The sequence below is a fragment of the Cavia porcellus genome, unplaced genomic scaffold, assembly GCF_034190915.1.
Source record: "Cavia porcellus strain 051 isolate PalLab524CR breed Dunkin Hartley unplaced genomic scaffold, mCavPor4.1 scaffold_6, whole genome shotgun sequence".
Taxonomy (NCBI): Eukaryota; Metazoa; Chordata; class Mammalia; order Rodentia; family Caviidae; genus Cavia; species Cavia porcellus.
This window is the reverse complement of record NW_026947489.1, coordinates 35704054-35727051: the sequence shown is the minus strand read 5'-3', so window position 1 is coordinate 35727051 and position 22998 is coordinate 35704054. Positions and strand designations below refer to the sequence as shown.

The 22998-nt window shown below is 38.7% G+C and overlaps 1 pseudogene; it reads right to left on the bottom strand.

Annotated features, from left to right (window-relative positions):
- Positions 1 to 5876: 5876 nt before the first annotated feature.
- On the bottom strand, positions 5877 to 6725 carry LOC100725675 (ras-related protein Rab-5A-like; annotated as a pseudogene).
- Positions 6726 to 22998: the final 16273 nt, after the last annotated feature.

The following is a 22998-nucleotide window of genomic DNA, read 5'->3' as shown; positions in this document are numbered from 1 at the left end:
AGCAGGAGGGAAACAGTTCCAAGGAGATTAGATGAACTTAACTGCCGTGTTTGTTCCTGCACTCTGTGTTACTTGTCTGGATGACAAAAGAGACACAATAAAGTGGAAATACTTTTAACTGGACCATATAGCTGAATGTACCCAGATAGCAAAATCCAAATGCTCTCCCCTAGTCTCCCAGTTACAGCTGGGGCTTTCTGGTAACCCTGATCACCACCTCAGCCTGAATAGTGAGAGTGTCCCGGACACTGTGTCCACCTGCCCATGTGTTTCTATGGTATAGGCAAACGGCTAGCACAGGATGAGCTCTCAAAGACTGCAAAGTGTGGTTCTTGTTCATGAAAACATAGAATCACAGTTTTCTGAAAATTAATCATAATGATTTGGCGCCCACTACTTGACTAGCCAGAGAAATCCATGGATGCCTGTGGACAGAGAAAGTTGTACTTTCCTGAGAGGAAGAAAGGAAGGCAGGAAGGGAAGAAGGAAGGAATTGAGGGTGGAAAGGGTAAAGAAGATAGGAAATAAATTGAAATTAAAAAACACAAATTGGTTTGGAAATCAATAGCTCACCTGAAGGCACCAGTAAGCCTCAGCTCCACAGTCCTCAGTTTGTGCTTGAACAGGAGTTATTCCCACAAGGGCTCTTTACTGGGAATCTAGGGGAGTGGTTCCTGACCATTTTGGCATTAGGGACCAGATCTGGCTTTATGGTTCATGATGATTCAAAAGAGCTGGAACCTAGATTCCCTGCATACACAGGACATTCATAGTAGGGTTCAAACACCTATGAGAATCCAGCGTAGCTGCCCATCTAAGTGAAGTTAATGAGAGCATAGGCCAGGGTTGTAAATGCAAGGGAAGCCTCCTCTCTGTATGGGCTGGGGATGAGGGGCTGATCTAGGAAAAAGCATCTTCCTACTGGGAAGACGAATTTCAAAGCAAGAGTTAGCTTTTGATATAGATATTAAGTTGTCCAAAAACAGCAGAAGCTGAGTAGTCAGAGCCCACTTTTACCCTGCTGTTCAGAATTTGCCCAATGGCCTCAGTCGCATTGTCTTTCTGCAGGTCTTGCATCTGAGCCAAATAGGACCCGAGAAACCGCACAGTTGCCATGTCCACACCTCAACTCCTGCTGTCCCTCCACTCAAAGTATCCATTGCCTCCTGTCCTCATCTCGAGCCTTCTTCTCAATCCCTTGATCATCCTTTAGGTTCTTGTCACATTTTCACTCTACTGTCATCACACATACACTGGACACGCCTTACAATGGGCTACATATGGTGTGATAAAAATATGGTGAATGTGAGCATTTTTTTTTTTTTTTTTTGTCTTTTTCCTTTTTATCGGTACCGGGGATCGAACTCTCGACTGCCTGCTTTCAAGGCAGGCGCTTATGCCGCTGAGCTAAACCCCTAGCCCCGAATGTGAGCATTTTTAAAAAATGTATTACAGTCCAAGATGCATTGTCGTTAATCCTCCCCAACATACTTCTCCTCACTTTCGACATGTTTATCCCATCTTTCTTACTACTTTCTGAAGCAAGTCTGGAAGTCCTCCTTTGTGTCTTCAGTTGCACTGTCATGGTCCTCTGGATGTCCTGGATCTATTCAAAATGTTTACCTGTCATGATTATTTTGACTTTGGGGAAGAGCCAAAAGTACAGTGCCACCGCTGGTAAGTAAGACAGATGAGGTACACTATAAAGTTTTTACGTGTCTGCCTTTCTGTTCGATGGCACTTGGCCACTGTATTCAACATATTTTTTATCATATTTTGTAAAGACACTCACCAATGAGCATGTCCAGAACTGCTTCCGAAAGAGGAGAGAATGAGAGAGAACTGTGTTCACAGACAGATGATAGGATAACTGTTTCAGGAGTGTTTTGAGGAAGATTAATAATAATGTGCCTTTTACTATACTGCATTTTTTAAAAATTTAAGTATTCATCAATATTTTGACTGCACGTTACAGATTCGTGGAAGCAAGCAGTGTTTATCCTGACCCCTGAGCCCTCTGTGTGTAGCCCAGGCTGAGCTCAGCCATAATCTCACTGCCTCTGGGAACTGTGTCACAGCACTCAGGCTGGAGTTCATCCAGAACTTGGTTGCTAGTGGTAATTCAGGCGTTTGGCTCAGAACCACCCCAGTCCTTGACCCGGTCATTCCTCAGCCACACAGCTGCAATTGTCCCTACACTGACCGCTCCACACACAGCCACGAGAATAAACTTTTAAAATCATGTGATAGACTGTGTGCTGCCCTTGCTTAAAACCATTTCTTCCAACATCTGAGCAAGTTTCTAATTATTTAGTCTGTTAGTTTGTTTTCATGTCCCCTCCAAGTGGCTGTGAGCACTGTGAGAACAAAAATCATGTTTGTGCAGTTTACCGTCTCCCTGACATCTAGCAAGGTGCATGGCACACGGCAGATACTCACAATCATCTGTGAAATGAAGAGCAAATAGTGCAGAGTTGTTCTCGTTCCCCTTTAAAGGGCAGCCCTTTCTCTCCCTCCCATTTTCTTTGCCCCTGCTTCTGGACATCACTGAACCAGGAAGGGTGGCATGCTTTTGTGTCTGGGGCTGCTGTGGAGCCTCAGTGCTTACTTTTGTTGTGGTGAAGACCCCCTCCCCGTGCTCTGTGTGTGCCCAGCCCCTCAGGAGCAGCCAGAGCAAGGATGGCACACACCAAGAATTTCAGTGTAAGTTCTTCTTGTAAAACCAATTATAAGATAATACACCCCAGTCTAAAAAGCTTTATGTCCTATGAGGATAACATTTACTTGCCTAAAAACATCCCAGTAAATGTTCATGAAGAAATAACGAAGAGCTGTTGCATGGGGTTTGGGGAGCACACAAAGATTTGTTTAGGAAAACGTTGCCTTTTTCTTAGCCTGGTGAAATAACTCATAAAGAACGAAAAGAATATTAAACACAAGAGAGAATATTTGAGTATGTCGTTATGAATGATGAAAAGTTTCCCATTGAATTTTTTTCCCTTTGTTTTGAAAGAAGGTCAAAGAACTAGCCAAGTACATTGAAAGGGCATCAATAGCTCCAAATACCTCTTCCTTTGTTATTCACTGATAAAGAATAAGCAGTTCAGCAAAATTCATTGTGAGAAAAGAGGGTGTGGCTTCTGAATGTATAATGGAAACTAAAGGAGGATGGCACAAGCCGAGTGCGAGGAGACAGGCAGGTTAGGAAGATCTGGGGTCTTATATATGAATTCAGGTGAAGCCAAAACATGTTTTTCAGATCTAGTAGAATTTTGCAAGACCAATTATAGCTGGGTGTAGTTCAGCGGGCTGCTCATAAAGCAGAGGAATTCCTGTATTCTACCTCCTTCCTCCTAGGCTCTGATCTACACCCATGCTCACACCATCTCTGGCTGCAGTTGTGTGCAATATTTCCCTAACTGACCATGTGTCAGAGTTGCTGGAGGAGCTTTTAAAAATTTGATTCCGAGAGCTCGCTCTAGACTACTGAATCAGAATTTCCTGGGCTGGGGCCCAAGAATCTGTATTTTCACAAAGCTCTGCAGATGATTCTGATAAGCAGCCAGGTCTGGGGATCACTAGTGTAGTGGAAAGAATTCTATTTGCACCTAAGCTCAACCACCAGGTATCTGAACAGCTTTAGACATGTCAACTACTGGGCTATCATGAAAACAGGAGAAATGAATCCTGTGTCACAGAGTTGATGAAAAATTAATGAAATTATATATTTGATCTATCTTAATGTAACTTTAATAGGCTGATTTTTTTAATACTTGAAAACCTACCAGAGATTGCTTTTTTTTTCTGAAGAAGCATTTAGCTTTCTCTTCTGTGTTTAATTCTTTATGAAACTTGATTTCTCCCTGCATCAGTCACCAAGGTTAAGGCCATATGTAGACGAATTATGAGGCCATTATGCCATGTGTTCCAAGAGCTTTCCAAGTCTACGGCTGCAAAACCATCTCCCAACATTTAATGCATATTGTTTTTTGATATCTCTTTCAAAATTGCCAGTACAATTTCCATTTCTGGGAAATTACATAGACATGTCTGGATTCAGCTCTTTTATCTTTGCGTTTCCAACTGCTCTGTTTTCCTTCTTTCTTCCCATCAAATTCTCATATTTTGACAGTTTTAAGACTAGCTCTTCCTTGATCTTTTCCTTCCTATAATATATTGAATTGAAATGAGTCCGTTCTCCTTGGTGAGCGCTCTCTCCAAACACAAAATACTCTGAAGTTCAGATTGCATTCGTGAGTGGGTTAACATTACAAAACGTTTGTGGTTTCATCCATCATAAACAAGAGTGTTTGAAATGAACTCTGCTTTTTTTCTCCCCCAAAATGTAGAAAGGTTGGGACAAAGTAAAATGAATTTAATAAAAAAGAAAACTTGCATATTAAAAATAATGGTGACAAAAAATGTAAAATGATTCAAGGGAAGGATTTTTAAATTGCTTTAACTTCAAAGGAAATGCTTTTCCAGGCATGCACAGTGAAGCAGGAGGAAAACATTCCGGTCCTTGAAAAAGCTGTTTACTTTGTTCAGTGTTCACAAAGGTATCCACAATAGCCCTTTCTCTCAGGAACTGAGGGAAAGAGGCAAGCTGCAAGAGGACGAATCTTACCACACTGTACTTGGAAATGTTAGAGCTTTAGGTTGTGTGCCCTGTTAATTTAAGCATACTAACAAACATAATATTAGCTGCTAACAGTGCTTTGTATCAAACACGTCCGCTTGCGAAAGCAAAAGCAACACTACATTCACATTTTCAATCTTTCTCTTTACTTAAAAAAAATGCTGCAATGTGGTTTGAGTTGTGAATCTATTGAAGACATCTTTGATGAATCAGCAGTCAAGACATATGTAAAAAGTGATTTGGAAAAATTTTTATGGATTGGTGATGAGAGGAATAGAGTTTGGGGGCATCTTGCCATTTTCTTTCTGGTTCTTCATCAGATCCTAACTTCATTTGCTGTTACAGATAAAAATAACTCTCTGTCTGTCTGTCTCTGTCCCTCTTCCATACCAGCCTCTCTCAGTGTTCTGGTGTACAACCGACTTGTTGTAAAGTAATTTGACCTTCTTGGGTAATTGGTACCATCTCACATGACTCCCTAAAACAGCATCATTCAAGCTGAAATATTCCTAAAACTATGGATGTTAAACACGCTAACAATCCTAAAAATAAATCAACCAAAACAAAGTCAAACCATAGTGGAACACACACACAAAAAAACACTTCTATTTTCACCTTTTTTATTAATGCTGCTGTACATGTGAGACAAGAAAGAATGATTGCTATGTCAAAAGCAACGGCAAAGCTTGAGATTAGTTTTCATCTTTGCTACAATTACTCATTTTTTTAGAACATGTATTTTCATTTTACCAAACAGGAAGACTGCAAAAAAAAAATAGTCTTTAAAATTCTACAATCACACTTTTCTCCTTTAAGATAATTATGGTGTAGTAAATTGATGACTAAACTCAGGTCAGTACAACTGGACTCTAATTTGACTTTTCGTACAGATTCAACTCACCTATGCATTGCCTATCCCTCAATGGGAAATATAACTGATATTTGGCAGTCAGGATTCTAGAAACAAACCACACACCAGTAATATGAACCCCCATGAGATTTTGAAGGAGGAATGGACAAGCCCCTATTTTGCAGCTGACCTTTCTCTTAAGAGAGATGGTAGCTGGCATATGCTCCATACCCAAGTCAAGGCAATGGTAAGTCTCTTTTATACATGCATGCACATAATTCTTCATTTGCCTTTAAAAATTTTTATTAGTACATGTTTGCAGTACATAATGATCATATGCATATGAGGATGCATATAAATAATGCATCATAATGCCTTTCCCCTCCCCCAAGACTCTTACATCTTTTATTCATTTATTTATCTTACAAGTCCTTATAAAATTATCATACCTGCAAATTAATAGCCAGCCTAATATACCAAAAAATATATAAACACATAATACAGTTTCACTCAATGAAGGTACACTTTTAGATGCATTGTCTATGCTGGGAGTTACACTGGGCTGTTTAAGTGCTCTAATTCTACTGTTATTAACAGCTATGGAGCAGACTATTCCAGCTGGTTCAAACTGGAGGTTTAGTTACTACAACAGTGACTCTTGGTTGGTTGTGTAGTTTCAGTAAGGTTGACTCCTCTTGCTCTAGCTGAATTGGTTCCTGGATTCTGTGGTTCATTTTTTTGACAACTTTTTAGCTATTGCCTTGATATTTCATTTACATGCATTGCTTTTTAAGCTGATGTTTTTGTGAACAATAAACTGTAGTCATCTGCATAGGACTGTGTATCCTAGAAACGTGTGTTTGCTAGATCAGCCTTGTTTCCTAATAAAGTTATTACAGTGTTAGGACTTGCTTGCCTCTGATGTTCTTCACCTGAGTTTTTTGCTCTTAGAAAGGATTCCTTATTTGTGATAGCACACACAATTATGGCTGTGTGTACTTTTCTGTAGTACATTGGTGCTAGGCTAGGTATGATTCTTGGTGAGCCATATCTCGTATTTTAGACTTTACTGTGGTGTCATCAAGACACTAGTTTGGGTAGAAAAGTAGCCTCAATGAAACAGATTACCAGGCTTGATTTGCCCACTGTAGGCTCTCTGAGAAGCACTAGTTTGAACTGGTATATTTTATTCCCAGTATTTGGCCTTTTAGGTTATGTTGCTCCTTGATTACCCATGCTCAAATACAAAAGAAATCTTTAATTTCAGACTCCTTAATGAACTTCCAGAATGCAAGGTGTCATTTTTTTCTGTAAAGAAATCTGAATTCACATCACACGAAGCTGTGAGGCTGCTTCAAGGTCCAGGCGTAGTCTGAAGAATGAATAAATCTGTACCTGTGGCAGCATCCTAGGTTTAGTCTTTGACATGTGGACAAACACTTTTCCCAGCACTATTTGTTAAAAAGATTTCTTTCCTCCAGTGGCAGTGTTTGACCTCTTTGTCAAACTTAAAATTGCTAAGGGAGCCTGGAATTGTTTCTGCACCCTCTATTCTGTTTTATTGATCTGTAAGTCTGGTTTGTTGTTTTGTTTGCAGTCTCTCACTGTTTTTATCACTATTGCTTTGTAGTATAACTTGAAGTCCAGCTTCATGATGCTCCTTTCTTCGCTCTTGTTGCCCGGAATCACTTTGGCTCTTCTGCGTCGCTTCTGGTCCATCTGGATTCTAGGGATTGCTTGCTCAAGTTCTGTGAGAAATATTATTTGCACGTTAATTAGGATTATATTAAATGTATATGACAGTCTTGGAAGCATGGTCATTTTTACTATATTAACTTTATGTACCCAGAAATAGACGGTAACCTTTCGTTTTATGATAACCTCTTTGATCTCTAGTCTCAGATACTGTAGCTTACATTGTAGAGCCCTTTCACTTCCTTGGTTGTGTTAATTCCTAAGTATTTTATTTTTCTTGGTGCTTTGAGAAAGGTAGTGTTTCCCTACTCTCTTCCCATGAATTTATTACAGGTGTACAGGAATGTTACTAATATTTGAGTAGTGACTTTGTATCCTGCTGTAGTACTGAATTATTAATTCTAGGAGTCTTGTGGTGGAGTTTTGGGGGGTCTTCTATGTAAGGAATCATGACATCTGCAAAAAACGATCTATTAACCTTGTCCTTTCTTATCCATATCCCTTTCCTTTCTCTTGTTTAATTGCTCTGGGTAATGTTTCAACTTCTGTTCATACTGAACAGAAGTAATGATAGCAGACAACTTTGTCTTGTTCCTGATTTTAGAGGGAAACATTTCAAGTTCTCTCCATTCACAATGATGTTGGCTGTTTGTTTGTCACAGATGGCTTTTATGATAAAAACTTCTTATGCCTATTTACTTGAGGCTTTTTATCATGAATGTATGTTGAATTTTGTCAAATGCTTTTTCTACGTCTACTGAAATGATCATGTAATTTTTTTCTCAGTTTCTGTTTAGGTAACACATTACATTTATTGATTTGCTTATGTTAAACTATTTCTGAATCCATGGAAAGAATCCTGCTTAGTCATGGTGTAAGTTTTTTTTATGATTTGCTACATTCTATTTGCTGTACTTTATTGAAGATTTTTGCATGTGTATTCATCCAAGACCCCGGTCTGTAGTGTTCTGTTTTGGTTAGGTCCTTTTCTGGTTTTGGAATCAGGGTAACATTTGCTTCCCGGAATGATTTGAGAGTATTGCTTCCCTTTTAATATTTTAGATGACTTTGAGGAGTGTTGGCATGAGATCTTCTCTAAAGTTTTTATAGAATTCAGCAGTGAAACCACTGGGAAGTGGGTTCTTCTTAGTTTGGTAGTTTTTAAAATTTCTTCTTCAATTTCATTTACTCATATTGATTTATTCAAGCTTTTCATATCTTCTGGGCTCAGCTTTGATGATTTGTATGTATCTAGGAAGTTATCCATTTCTTCTGGATTTTCCATTTTATTGGAGTACTGATTCTTAAAGTAGTTATCAATGATCAAAATATGTTGTGATTTTTCTTATATATGTAAATTTGGGTATTTTCTTTCTCTGTATTGATAATACTGGGTAAAGGTTTGTTTGTTTCCTTTAATATCTCAAAAAACCTGATTTTCACCTTACAGACTGTGTATATTTTTAGCCCCCATATCATCAATTTCCACTCTGATCTTTATACTTTTCTTCCTCACACTAAATTTGGGTTGGGATTGTTCTTGTTTTTGCAGGACCTTGAGTGCATCGTTAGGTTATTTATTTGAGCTCACTCTGTTTTCCTGATGTGGGAATCCAGCCCTATAAACTTTCTTCTTGGGACAGCTTCAGCTGTATCTTACAGGCTCCAGGATGTTGTGCTGGCATTATCATGATTGTAGGAGCTGTCTAATTACTGTAATTTCATTTGTGAGCCACTGATTATTCAAGAGGCTAATATTCAATTTCTATATGTTTTCCTGGTTTCTGTGGTGTCTTTTGCCATTGATTTCTGATTTCCTTACTCTATGATCTGATAATATGTGTGAACTAATTTCAATTATTTTGTATTTGCTTACGCATGCTTTATGTACTAGTATGTGATTTATTTTGGAGAAAGTCTGTGTCCCTCTGAGAAGAATGTGTATTCTGTTGTTTTTGGATGGAACACTGTAGATAGATATCTATTAAGTCCATTTACTTGAAGGTTTAGCATAACTGTCATATTTCATTGTTTTTTGGTCTAATTAATGTATCATCTGTGACAGTGGGTATTGAGGTATCCCATTACAACTGTATTGGTGTGTGTTTGATTTGTCACATCTATTAGCATTTGTTTTATGAAATTTGGTATATTGGTATTTGACGTGCATATGCTTATAATTGTTATCTTTTTCTGTTTAATTGTTTCTTTGATCACTATTCAGTGACCTTCTTTTTTTTTTTTTTTGTCTTTTTCGTTTTTACCGGTACCAGGGATCGAACTCACAACTGCCTGCTTGCAAGGCAGGTGCTTATGCCACTGAGCTAAATCCCCAGCCCCTTGATCACTATTCAGTGACCTTCTTTGTCTCTTTTGATCAGCTTTGGCTTGAAATGTACTTTATCTAAAATTAGGATAGCTATCCCTGCTTTTTTCTGGACTCTCATTGCATGAAATATTGCTTTCCATCCTGTGATTTTTAATCTAGGAGTTTCCTTTTTAATTAAATCTTCCTTGTATACTGTGTGTTGTTAGATTTTCTTTCTTGATCTTTTTTTTTTTTTTTTTTTTTTTTTTTTTGCCAATCTGTCTTTCAATTGGGAGAATTGAGACCATTCATACTAAGGGCTATTACTGAGACCTGTCATTGAATTATTTTCTTGTTGCCAATTTTCTCTCCTTTTCCTTAGATGCTCATCCCACCAGCCTATTCATTCTTTTCAATGTCTTGCCACTGTTGGCTTCATTGTGTCTTTCTAGAATATTCCTGATAATTTTTTGTAAAGCTGGTCATTTATGGGCATTAGTTTCTTAGTTTCTTAAGGTGATTCTAATGGGCACATGAAAGAACTCAAGGATGTATAACTTGTAAATAACAGAGCCCAGGATCAAATTCAAAATGCATTACAAAGTTTCTTTCTGTCTGAGTATTCCATCTAACTATGGTAATATAGGGTTAAGCATGTAGCATTAACACACAAACAGCTGAAGATATTTTGAGAGTATGCTATGAATCACATTAGGAAGAGCCTCTGTGTAAGCATTTTTGTATAAGACTCCCTGTTTCTAGAGCACAACTCTGTATTTGGCATCTATAATAAATCTTTGATTCTTACTCCTGAATACATACATGAATGCTATTATGATAAAACCTCCCAAGGAAAATGACAACAAAAGATTTGTAAAGAGTCAAACCATTTCCTGCTTGTGAGGAAAGCACTACAGTTACCAAATCAGCTTTTTCTTTTTTTCTCTCTCTCTTTAGGTGTACAAATCTCACTGCTAAGAACTTTTATGGATTTTTTTTGGTTTCCTGTGTATATAATTCCAATTTTATGGATGAGCAGCTAATCAGAAAGTTTTACTGCCACACTAAATGCATCAAACAATAGAGCATTCAGTCCATTCAGATGAACGATTGTGTCTGTCTGTCTCAGTTCTTCTTCATTCTCCTCTTCCCCTTTCCTTTTCTTCTTCCCACCTCCTTCTCCTCTTTCTCTTCTTCTTCCTCTTCCTCTCTTTCTCCTTCTCCTCCTACCCCTCTCTTCTCCTTCTCTTCCCATTTGCCTGCTTCACCTCCTCCTCTTCCGCTTCATGCTGCAGTACATGTCTTATTTATTTTCTTGTCACTGGGACAAATATCTGACATCTGACAATTTAAAGAAAACAGAGTTTGTTTTTGTTCATAATTTCAGTCTGTGACCAGCAGACTCCAAGATAGAAATACGATTTTAGAGAGCTATGGCAGATGAAATGGTGCTCAATGCATGGCAGCGAGAAAGCAGAGGAAAAAAGGAGAAATTGAGGACAAAAACACACGCTTCCAGACTTGCTGCCAGCTAACTGCCTCTTCTAACCAGGAACTAGCTCCTAACAACACCATTTGAAATGGTTACACCAGCAGATTAATCTACTGATGAAACCTCAGGCCTCATGCTTGCTAGATAAGCATTTTACTACCAACCTACATGCCCTATTTCTGTTTATTTTTATTTGAGACAGGGTTTTTCTAAGTTACTCAGACTGGCCTCAAATTTGTAATCCTCCTGCCTCCGCCTTCCAAGTAGCTGGGATGGTAGTTGTGCACCACCACACCCAGCTAACAATTCTTTTCTAAGAAATTTTTCACACAATTTCTAAGTTAATATATTCCCAAACCAATTCAAGTATATGGTTCTGCCAGCAAATCACCTTCCTATGACCTTAGAAGTCAAGGTGTAATATCTAAACATTTCTTGCTTATTTTCTCCATGGATATTTCTCTGCCTAGTAACAACCAGGTTTTGATTATTTACAGTGAGGTTTTCTTATTTCAGGGCTTTCTGTTTACCAAATATGCTATTATCTATATATTTCCTTGTAACTGTCAAAACTATGTGAATTTTAGAAGGCAATCCACATGTTTCTTTTTTTTTATTTATTTAAAGGAAAGGAAACAAAAGAATACATGGAGATAAAAAAGGGTAGAAATAATACAAACTTACAGAAAAACAAACGGTAAGAAATTGCTGGTTGATAAGTTACACATTGTCATCTTAGAAATAGCTGTTCATGTTATAGAATTAAAGTATTTAGAATGACATTCATAAAGTGACACTACAAACCCTTCTGCTCTATGATCGAACAAGAGCTCAGTAATATGGTTATCAGTCCTACACATTTGTTTTACATCTCAAAGAGGGTAAGATTAAACATATCAAAACAGAACAAAGCAGGTAAAAAAACAATTTAAAGAAATACAGATTTCGCAGCAAGCCCACTGGAGCTCTTCATTGTCTATCTAATTGTCTCTAGTTTCTTACAAATAGTTGTCCCTATCTTCACCCACCTTATATACTTATTGTATATTATAGAACTAATCAAATCATTGGAGGCTTTTTAGGTCCTCAAGTTCCAAATTAGGGAAGACAATAGTAACTATCATCGCATCTCTCATTCTCTTTGTGATAGCTGTCCCCATCTCTACATATGCTGAAATTGAACTCAAGAAACCAGTCCAATGTCATTCTAATCAGTGAACAATAGTATTGCTAGAATTTCTATCATAATGCTACAAAATTAGCTTCGGGTTTCTTAGCATCTCTTCCTCAGAGTATCTGTTCATTACATCTTGCATTATATAATCTGTTCCCATAAATAATTAAAAAGAAGAAAAAAAAAAGAAAACCCATGTGTGAATTTCTACATATATATCTATCCTCTCTGTATTATAGGGAATACCAAGTCATAGCAAGACAGCAAAACAATTTCCTAGCAAAACATGCAATGGATAAGACATATAAGACCACAATATAGATGATCTTCCGTAGTTACTATGTTTTCTCTTGTTATTTTCAATAGATTTGGCCACCAAACTGGCTTATTATAGTTAAATATAGTATCACCTATTTTTATAAAAACTTAACTTTGACAGCATTGTAGGATTTGAGAGCTGTTACTAATTAATACCAGTATGGATATCCTTTACATCTTGTCATCTTCAGAGTAGTTGCCTCTACTTTTAGGGTTGATACTAACAAGCATACCAATTTCAAATAAAATCAGCCAAGGCCAACCCATAGTCTTATGATTCAGATTCAATTAAGATCAGTCACAGTAAGACAATGTAAGTATTGTAGGATTTCAGTTTAAGTTAATAGGAAAGTAAGGATAGTTACCATGGTATAACCTGCTATTTTTGGGTCAAGATGTCTGTGCCCTCAAATCTGACATGAGTGGACAGACCAGTATATATTAAATTCAAACTAAATATGTCAATAAGACTACTATGTCTTTTAAATCCTTATACACCATTAACAATGACCTCTGCCTTTTTCTTTTTTTTATAGAGTTTCAGAGCTGTCTATACTAAAGACTATAGCTTACTGTCTCTGCCTCATGTCTGCTACTCCACTTTTCTGCTATAATTTGTCCACCTTATTCCCTCATTCCACTGTCTGCCCCGTTCACTGAGGCTTCTCTGTCACTGTTGCTGGAATCATGGTATCCCTTCCTCTCTTTCTCTGTAATGTCCTTCATCACTCTCTGTAGGGTTGGATTGGTGGCCATGAACTCCCACAGTTCCTCCTTGTTTTGAAAATATCTTATTTCTCCATTAATTTTGAGAGAGAGTTTTGACGGGTGTATGAGCTTCGGTTGCATATCATTTTCTTTCAGGACTGGAATATTTCTCCCCACTCCCTTCTTGACTTAAGAGTTTGTGTTGATAAGTCTGCTGTTATTTTGATAGTTTTCCCATTGTAGGTAATCTGCATCTTTTCTTTGGCTGCTTTTAATATTCTGTTCTTTTGGTGGATTTCTGGAATCTTTATTATTATATTTCTAGGCGTAGATCTGTTTTGGTTGTAGGTAGCTGGTGTTTTGTATGCCTCTTTTATCTGGATATCATTTCTTTTTGCTAAATATGGGAAATTTTGCTTTAATATATCTGTGAATATTCTTTGTATTTCATTATTGGTTGCTCCTGCTTCCTCACTCACATTCTTTATTCTTAAGTTATGTATCTTTTTGTCATCTTCTAGTTTTTGAATTGCTTCTTTCTGGTTCCTTGTTATTTTTAAGAGGCTTTTTCTTTCACGATCATATGCCATAAATCTCTCTTCAAGTTTCAGAAGGCTGTCTTTAGTTTCTGTCAAGGCATTTTGCCAGTGTTCAATGGAGTTTTTAGTTTCCTGGTATTCTCTTTGGATCTGTTTCATGCATTCTAAGTTATGTTTAAATTCTTCTTCAGAAGTTTCTCTTTCTTTTCTGATTTCCTCAGTTCTTCCATCTGTGTTCTCTTGGGCGGGGCTTGTCATTTCTTTAATTAATCTCTTTATGTCTTGTCTCACTTGAATCAGGAGTACAGCTTTAAATTCTTCTATGAGATCATGAAGGTACTTTTTAATATCGGCTGATGCTGTATCGAGCAATGGATGGTTACTGTGCTTGTTCTCTTCGGTATTTACTTCTCCTGGGCTTATTTTCTCATGTTGGGCAGTTGGAGATTTTTTTTATTTTTATCTCTTGTCATGTTTCTGGTTTCTTTCAGATTGTCCTGGGGTTCTATGGCCCTCTCCAAATTGCTTAGGGCCTTTCAGAAGCATGCTGACTTGAGTTTTTGCTGTCCTCCCCAATTTGCTGTTATTTGGGGTAGGCTGGGATGCAGGGGTGGTACAGGCTAGTCTCCAGCCTCTGTGCCAGTCAATCCATAAATTAGGCTGTACTTTCTGGATGTCACTGAGTTGTGACTATTTTGTATCTGCTTGTTGGGCCCCAAGCAGAGGCTTGGTTTAGCCCCAGTAGCTCCTGCCGGTTCTCTTTGTACCAGAAGCAGCTGACTAATGTCACTATGGCACAGGGTCCTGCCCAAATCCCAGCTGTTCTCTTCCAGACCTCTCTGTGACAGGAGCACCAGAATAGCAGATCTGCCCAAATTCAAGATGTCTCCCACTAGATCTCTGTATGACACTGAAGCCAACACGTACTCAGGCTCTGCCCAATTTCAAGATGTCTTCCACCAGCCCTCCCTACAGGGGGACTCAGTGATGCCACCGAGCTGTAGGTTCTGCCCAACTGTAAGATGGCTGCCACCAGACTCTGTGATATTGATGTCCCCGTGGTGGCGGGCACTGCCCAGTTCTAAGACATTCTCTGGCCAACCCCAGCAGCTGCGCAGTCCCCAGTACTCACCAGGGTCCACGCTGCCCACCTTTCCCGCTCTCCCAGCACAGCGCGGAAAGGTCAGGAATCCGTGTTGCGTGCACTCCCGGCACAGCGCAAACAGTCAGAGATCCGTGCGGTGTGCACTCCCGGCACAGCGTGGAACGGTCAGAAATGTGCTCAGTTTTTGGCTTTGGAGCTCGAGAGCCTTTTACGATCTCCTGCAGTCCTGGCTGCTTCTCGGGATCTCAGGTCTCAGTTTCCAGCAGTCACCAAAAGCCAACACAGCTTTTCCTGTTGGGTCCACGGGTCAAATTGTTGATTTAAAGGTGTGGGATTTGCAGCCTCCCGTTTTCAGCCTTCACAGTCTCAGCACGACTTTAAATCCTCCAGCTGCTCTGTCTTGGTTAATAAGAATCATTACCATTTGTCTGGTCCTCTCCATGTTGTCATATTCTAGCTTCTAATATGATTTCTCCGGAGAGACTCTCCGCCCGATCCCCTACCAAGCTGCCATTTTCTGGTCTCCAATCCACATGTTTCTGATCCATCTACAAGTAAGTCATCAACCTGTTTGGGGAGAGAAGCCTAAGAGCCAAAAGTTTTAGGAAAGATTCTATTTTTCTAGAAGCAGGGAGGCAGGTATGTCAAAGGCAAGCACTCCTGATACTTCTATCCCCAAGTCCTTGGTGAGGCCCAGTCTGCAGGGAGTTTTAGGGATGCTAGTTTTTCAAGATCTCTCCTGGGATGGTAGATCTGGCTTTACATGAATCTGATGACTAATGTCCAAGGAGCTGTGTCACAGTGATGACTGGCTTACCTAACCCTTCCTACAAATGTTCTTTCAATGAGAGTTTTCCACCAACTTTTTTTGTTTGTTTGTTTGTTTGGTACCGGGGATGGAACTCACAACTGCACTCTTGCAAGGCAGGCACTTACACTGCTGAGTTAAATCCCCAGCCATTTGACCAACTTTTTGTAAGATCTTTCTGTCTAATGTTCAAGGCTGTTGCCTTAGCACTTGATATGTTGCTATTGACTACTTTGTGGTCAGAGGAGCACCAATTCCTGAAAACCTAATTCATAACACAATGCTGTGGTTGCCCACTCATCTGACTTCATCAGGTGGAGAATTGTTATCCTAAGAAGCATCAGGCACAGCCATCCTTGGAATGCCACAATTTGAGGTATTTGGCTGGACCTCTGTAGCTGGGCACTTCCTAAACTTTTGACATTTGGGCAACTCAAGAAGGAAGGGTGTTATTCTGTTGGACAATTCTCAGAAAGATCTAAGAGTCACGTATCCAATTTGAAGTTAATCTGCAAACTCCAGCAAAGTGAAGGGTAGCACCACCCTTTCCATTTTTATGTCTGGGACTAAGGATTGAGCTATAACCCTAGTCATTATTATTATTATTAAGTATAATTTGAGTCAATGTTTTACTAAATCATTAAGTTGCCCAGGCTCAGCTTGAATTTACAGTCTTTGTAGCCAAGTTCGGAGTGCTAGATTACAGGCATGTGCCAGCATGCCTGGCCACCCTTCCTTCTTTTTCTAACACAGCTAAAATGCTCATCCGCCTTTTATGACTTTTTCAAAATGTTGTAAATATTTACTCCTTCAGCATATAGTTACTGCCTTTGTCAGACCCCATGACAGTTATCAGGTTAAAAAGAAACATGGGACATAGCCCCCAGGTTCAAGGAGCTTAAAACCCTTGAACAAGGCAGATACGTGATAAGTAGGTAAGTACTGGGTAGCAGTGTGATACACAGAAAAGAACTGATGGTGGAGACTAAGACCTGAGTTCCAGTTCCACCTCTGCCACTTAGCAGGTGGAGAGTCTGAGCTACACTGTGTCAGTTGTTTCTTCTTTAAGACAGAGGAGGGATGAATAAACGAGCCACATATGAAATAAGTCCTTGACTTACTGACATTTGTAGATGTGAACAAATCAAGGATGTAGCTCACCTGCCTGCCAGGCATTGCCACAGCTGTGCTGCTGCGTGATTACTGTTAGAGCGATAGTATACATTAGAACCAGAGACTGGGGTGTCCTGAAGCAAGAGAAAAAGTGGTGGTGATGTGGACAGGGCTTCTAGGAAGGACAAAACAATGACCATGGAAACAAACGTGAAAATAACTGAGATTGGACTAAGGTGAAAGAAATGGCAGGGATTACTGCACCATCTCCCACCCACTCTCCCCCCCACTCTTCCCCCCTCCTCTCCCTCCTCCTCCTGCTCCTCCTCCTCCTCCTCCTCCTCCTCCCCCTCCTCCTCCCCCTCCTCCTCCTCCTTCTCCTCCTGTCAGTTCACTCCACGAAATCCTCAAAGCCCCAGTGGTTACACTGTACTGTACTCTTTTCTACTACCGTTTTAGGAGAATCGTAAAACTAAAAATAGTTTATTTATAGCCGTATTGTATAGTCTGATGTATCATCATTTTGAGGTAACTGTAAAGGTTATTTGCAGTATTTTTGTGTGTGTTGGGGCTTTTACGCTTTAGATAGCACAGCTGTGTCAAAGGTGTATAATCCTTACTTTGCTGGACTTATGTATGAATCTGACTTACAAATGTTCTCCCAAAATGGAATTTGTTTCTAAGCCGAGACCTGCTGCACAGAACCCACTCTGTATATACAGCAACTTCCCTGTCATGCCCTTTAAAAGAGACTGTATGGAAGACTATGTGACATCCTGCGGAAACAGAGTGATGCAGGAGCGCTACCTAATTTAGGGAAAAAAGTGAACCCTGACTTGACTATTTATAGATAAAAGTTCTGGGAAGAAGGTATATGCAGTTCTAGGTGTGTTCCAAGAATTTCCTTAAATATTCTGAAATACATTGAATGCACACCAACAATAAGTATATCCAGCTTTATAAATAGCTTCCAGTGCTCCAAAATCTGAAATTTCTATGTGTCCTGAAACTAGTATTAGTTCTCCTGCCCCCAGCCTTTGGGTCTGCCTTGTCTAAATTATAATTATGAGCAACATACAGCCTGGTCTGCATATTCTTAGTAATGACCTTTCTAAAATGCAAACTTTGTAATTTCCCTGCCTCCACCTTTTTCAGGATAAAATCCATACTTGTTAGCATGGCCCATAGGACTGTACCTAGGCTCAGACTCTCCCACAAGGCTCATCTCTTATCTCATCCATACAGGTTCCCCTTAAGCTACAATCAGACTGGATTTACACACCCACTACTCTCTCTTGCTAGAGTTTTAAACACATGTTCCATAGTCTGAAATATTTGGCCTCTGTTTTCATTCCTGGCTTTGGAAGTCTCTTTCAGTATAGTGTTGGTCAAATTTCTGTCACTGTGGCAAAGCCTGAGATAATCAACTTCCAGAGAAAAGGTATTATTTTGGCTTACATTTTAGAAATTTTAGCAGATGATTAGTTGGCCCTGTTGCTTTGGGCTTAGCAGCACATAAGAGTGGTGATGTGTGGCAGAACAATATTGTTCACTTCAAGGCCAGGAAGCAAACGCTAGAAAGAAGAAACATCTGGGGTCCCGCAGTTCCCTCCAAGGGCACATCTCCAATGTCCTAAGGACTAGGACCCACTTTCTACAGACTGTACCACCTCTCAATAGCACCGCATGGGGACCAAGCACTTAACACACGGGTCATTGGGGAACACTTCCTCAAATCATACAGAGGCTCAGCTTAAGAGCAACTTTCTGGGTTTCTTTCCTAATATACACTTCCTTCAGGTAAGCTGCCTACTTCTGGGTTCTCCTCACAACTCACAGATTCTGCCATGACTCTTGTACAATCCACCCTTTACATTGTGAGTTTCTTAGGCTCCTAAATCATTTCTCTCTCTTCACCTGCACAGTCCTGACTCATGAAATCCCTATGAATGAGTCACAGCATCTTTGAGAGAATCTTAGCCACCTCTATGCTCATTGGAAAAATGCCCTTTGTAGAGGAGTAACCTGAAAGGGGACTTCTGGGAAGATGGTGGAATGGTAAGCGACACCAACCAGCCTCTTTAAGATTTGGAATTTGGACACTGGAAAGTAACAACTACAGGGGAGTTTAAAAACAAAAAGTGAGAGAGAAAAAAATAGATTTCTGAGAGCCAGGAAGGATCCAACAGAAAAATTAAAGCCTACAGAAAAACTGAAGAGACAGAACATGATGCAGAGAAGAGAATGGACTTTGCTTCCTCACTGACTCCCAGTTTATGGCTTGCAGAAAAGGGAAGAACAATCTACAGAGATTAAAGAGGACTCCAGAGCACTTCAGAGAGAAATGCAACCATGGAACTGACCGGCAGGTGTCATGATCTGCAGGGAGAGCAGGAGACTCTACTCCAGTGCGACTCCACTGACTGGCAAGAGTTGGTAAGTGAGTCCAGTGCAAGCACCCACTACAGCCCTGGGAAGAGGGCTTGGTGGGATGCTGTGCTAGGCAAGGACTGACTGTTTGAGCCTGGGGCTCAGAGCAGCTGGGGGATGGCTTCCCTTGGAGTTCCCAGTGTGCCATCTCCAGAGACTGAGGGACGGTAACAGGAAAGAGCCATAGTCAGGGAGCACCAGCCTGGCTGGAAAGAAACTCCCTGACAGTGTGAGTTAAAGGACCCAGGCCCTCCCCCAGCATGAGCTGCTCAGTATTTGAAAGTTATAGAAAGGCGCCTGCACCCTAATTCTGCTGTCCACAGGTGCCTGAGTCCAGCATGGATCTGGACTCTAACCGCCTTCTTTATCTCCAGGGTAAGCAGAAACGCGTCATGATGCAAACATTGTCCCAAAAGTTTGGATTCCCAAAGAAAAGCATGTTTGAAATCACAGAGAAATTACTTTATTTTGCTTGTTTTTGTTTTTATTTTTGTTGTCCTTTTTTTTATTAGTTGTTTTGGTTTTATGTGAGTCTGTGTGTGTTGTTTTCAATTTTGTTTTGGCTTGTTTCATTTTTTTCTCTTGTTTGCTCCTTCTTCTTCACCAATTTATTGGAGTTTGAGGAAATTTCCTTTGTCCTTTTCCTGGCTTCTTATTTTTCTTTCTTCCTTTTTCTCTTTCTCTCTTTTTTCTTCCTCTTCTCCTTTTTAATTTTTCTACACTTAAGCTTTTTTCTCTTTTACTCATTTTCTTTTATTTTCTATTTTTAATCAGTTTTTTCTCTTATCAAATTACATAAACATTCCTGTACTCCCCTATAAGATCCTTGGACCCACTTCTCTCTTCTCCATTTTTACTCATAGAATTTAAGATTTCAAAGTTTTCTGTTTTCACACCCCCATGTCCAGACCTTATATTATTAATAATATAATAATAAAGCTTTATTAATCATTGGATTATTAGTTAACTCCATAAAATTACTTTTGAATTCTTTTCTACCATTAGCAAAGATACAGTTGATGCATTTTGTACATATTAGCTGGAAATTAATACCTGAATTGTCTTAATATTTGCATCATAACTGTGGATTTCTCTAGAGTTAAGAGCAGTGAATATTTGGCTCATATGATCTGCTAATATCCAATTTGTCTTGCATGACACTACCTTTGCTCATTTGATTGATATTACCAGAGCCACATAATTGTTTCTATTTCTCTGTAAGCTAACACTCAGGTGACCTTTATGACATTAGCAGTACTAGAATACATTCCCAGAGAACTCAGTGTTGGCCATACACTGCATCCACCCCTCCCCAATTAACCAAGGTGGTCCAGTCATGGAGAAGAACTAAAATGAGTCATCCCAAATTATATCACTGAAAAGTGATTAAAAAATCTCTGTACTAGCAACAGACTTTACAGTATAACCGCCCATAAACCTCAAGGTAAAACTAAACAAACAAGTAAACAAAAACAATAAAAATATGAGAAGATATTGTAATAAAGGCCTCCTGAAGCTCACAAATCCAGAGGGCAATGAGGGGAAGAATAGCAGAAGTCACACACTCAAATTACTCACAAGAATATCTAAAGGATGTTATAAAAAAACCAGATCAATAAAGAATCTGAAAAGATATAAATAAACATAATGGAAGTCATTGTCAACAAGATCCAGCAGCTTTCAGAAGATACTGATAAAAATCTAGATTCACTAAACAAAACATTACAAAAGATAAATGACAAGCTTGGCAAAAAATTAGTCTATGGAGAGATTCCAGTCAAATCTTTTGGTTGAAATCTGGTTTCTTCTGGTTCCACATGAATTTTAGGATTGTTTTCTCTAGTGCTGTGAGGTATGATATTAGTACCGTGGTAGCTCCACTCATGAACACATGTTTGTGAACAATTTGGCTTGGGAACAGAACCATTTGATGAAATTTTACTTTTGTATGCAAATTCTTCATCAAGTAACAACCATGACAATGAGTGTCTTTCCTGAAAGAACATGAATGTGGCCATCTTTTCCAGAATTGTTGAATTAATTAAGTTCATGAACTGAGGTACCATTGTAATTTGATTGGGATTGTGTTAAATCTTTATAATAGTTTTGAAAGTATGACCATTTTCACTATATTGGTTCTGCAAGTCCAAGAATAGGGGATATCTTTCCATTTTCCAACATCCTCTTCAATCTCCTTTTTCAGAGTACTGTAGCTTTCCATGTATAGGTTTTTCATTTTCTCCATTAGATTGGTTCTTAAGTATTACATTTTTCTCAATGCCATTGTGAAAAGTATTGTTTCCCTAATTTCTCTCTCACTGTTTGTTATTCATGTAAGGAAGACTATTGATGTTGTAGTGTGTTGGCCTACATTCTTTCCATACTGCCAAGATTGGTTATTAATTCTAGCAGTCTTTTGTGGAGTTTTTGGGATCTTCTAAGAATATATCATGTCATCAACAAATAATGATAATTTAATTTCTTTCTTTCCTGTCCATGCTTCTTTTATTTCTTTTTCTTGTCTAATTGCTTTGGCTATTTTCAGAACCATGTTGACCATGAGTGGGGAGGGTGGGCAATCTTGTCTTTTTCCTGAATTTAAAGTGGAAGCTTATAGTTTTTAACTACTTAATACAATGTTGGAAGTTATCAGATTGAGATAAAGACCTTCTATTCCAATTTTCTTCAGAGTGTTTAACAAGAATAAGTGTTGGACTTTGTCAATGCTTTTTCTGTATCTATTGAGATAATTGTGTGATTTTTAAATCTTTGGTTTTGTTAATGTGGTGTGTTACATTTATTGATTTGATCCATCCCTGCATCCCTGTAATAAATCCTACTTGGTTATGGTATATGATCTTTTTTGATGATTTGGTATGTTGTGTTTGCCAGTATCTTACTGAGGATCTTTGCAATGTGAATTAAGGAGATTGTCTTGTACTTCTCTTTTTTTGGTTGAATCCTTCCCCGGTTTTGGTGTCAAGATAATACTCCCTTCCAGGAATGAGTTTTGGAGTATTGCCTCTCTTTAAGTTTCATTAAAGTGTTTTAAGAGTGCTGGCATGATATCTTCTCTTGTAAAATATAGCAGTGAATCTGTGAGGACTTAAGCTTTTCTTTTCCTTTTTAATTACTTCTTCAGTTTCATTGACTAATACTGAATCATTTAGAACTTTTATATTTTCTTAATTCAACTTTGGTAAGTCACACATATCTAGGAATCTGTCCATTTCTTCTGTTCTTTCATCTTGTTAAAGCACAGGTTCTCAAAGTAGGTTCTGATTATCTTTAAGATTTCTGCACGATTCATATTGATTTTGCCCTTCTCATTCACAATTGCATGGATTTTGTTCTTTTGTTTCCTTTTTATGTAAAGATTGACTTCCTTGTACATACTTCAAGTTTAACTTATTCTTCTTTTTTTAGAATCTTGAGGTTCAACATTACATTATTTATTTGAGCTTGCTCTGTTTTTCTAATGTGGTAATTCACTGCCATAAATTTCCCTTGTAGGGCTGCTTTCATTGTGTCCTGTAAGTTCCAGTATATTAACTTGACATTGCTACTTAATTGTAGAAACTGTCTAATTTCTTTTTTAATTTCATCTGTGACCCATTGGTTGTTCAGGAGGGGGTTATTTAGTTTCCACACTTTCATGTAGTTTTTGTGATTGCTTTTGTTTTTTGTAATTTTAATTTTATTGTACTATGATCTGATAACATGCATGAAATAATGTTACTTTCTTTGCATTTAGTTAAGCATGTTATATGAGTATATGGTCTATTTTGGAGAAATTGCTGTGTGCTGGCAAGAAGAAAG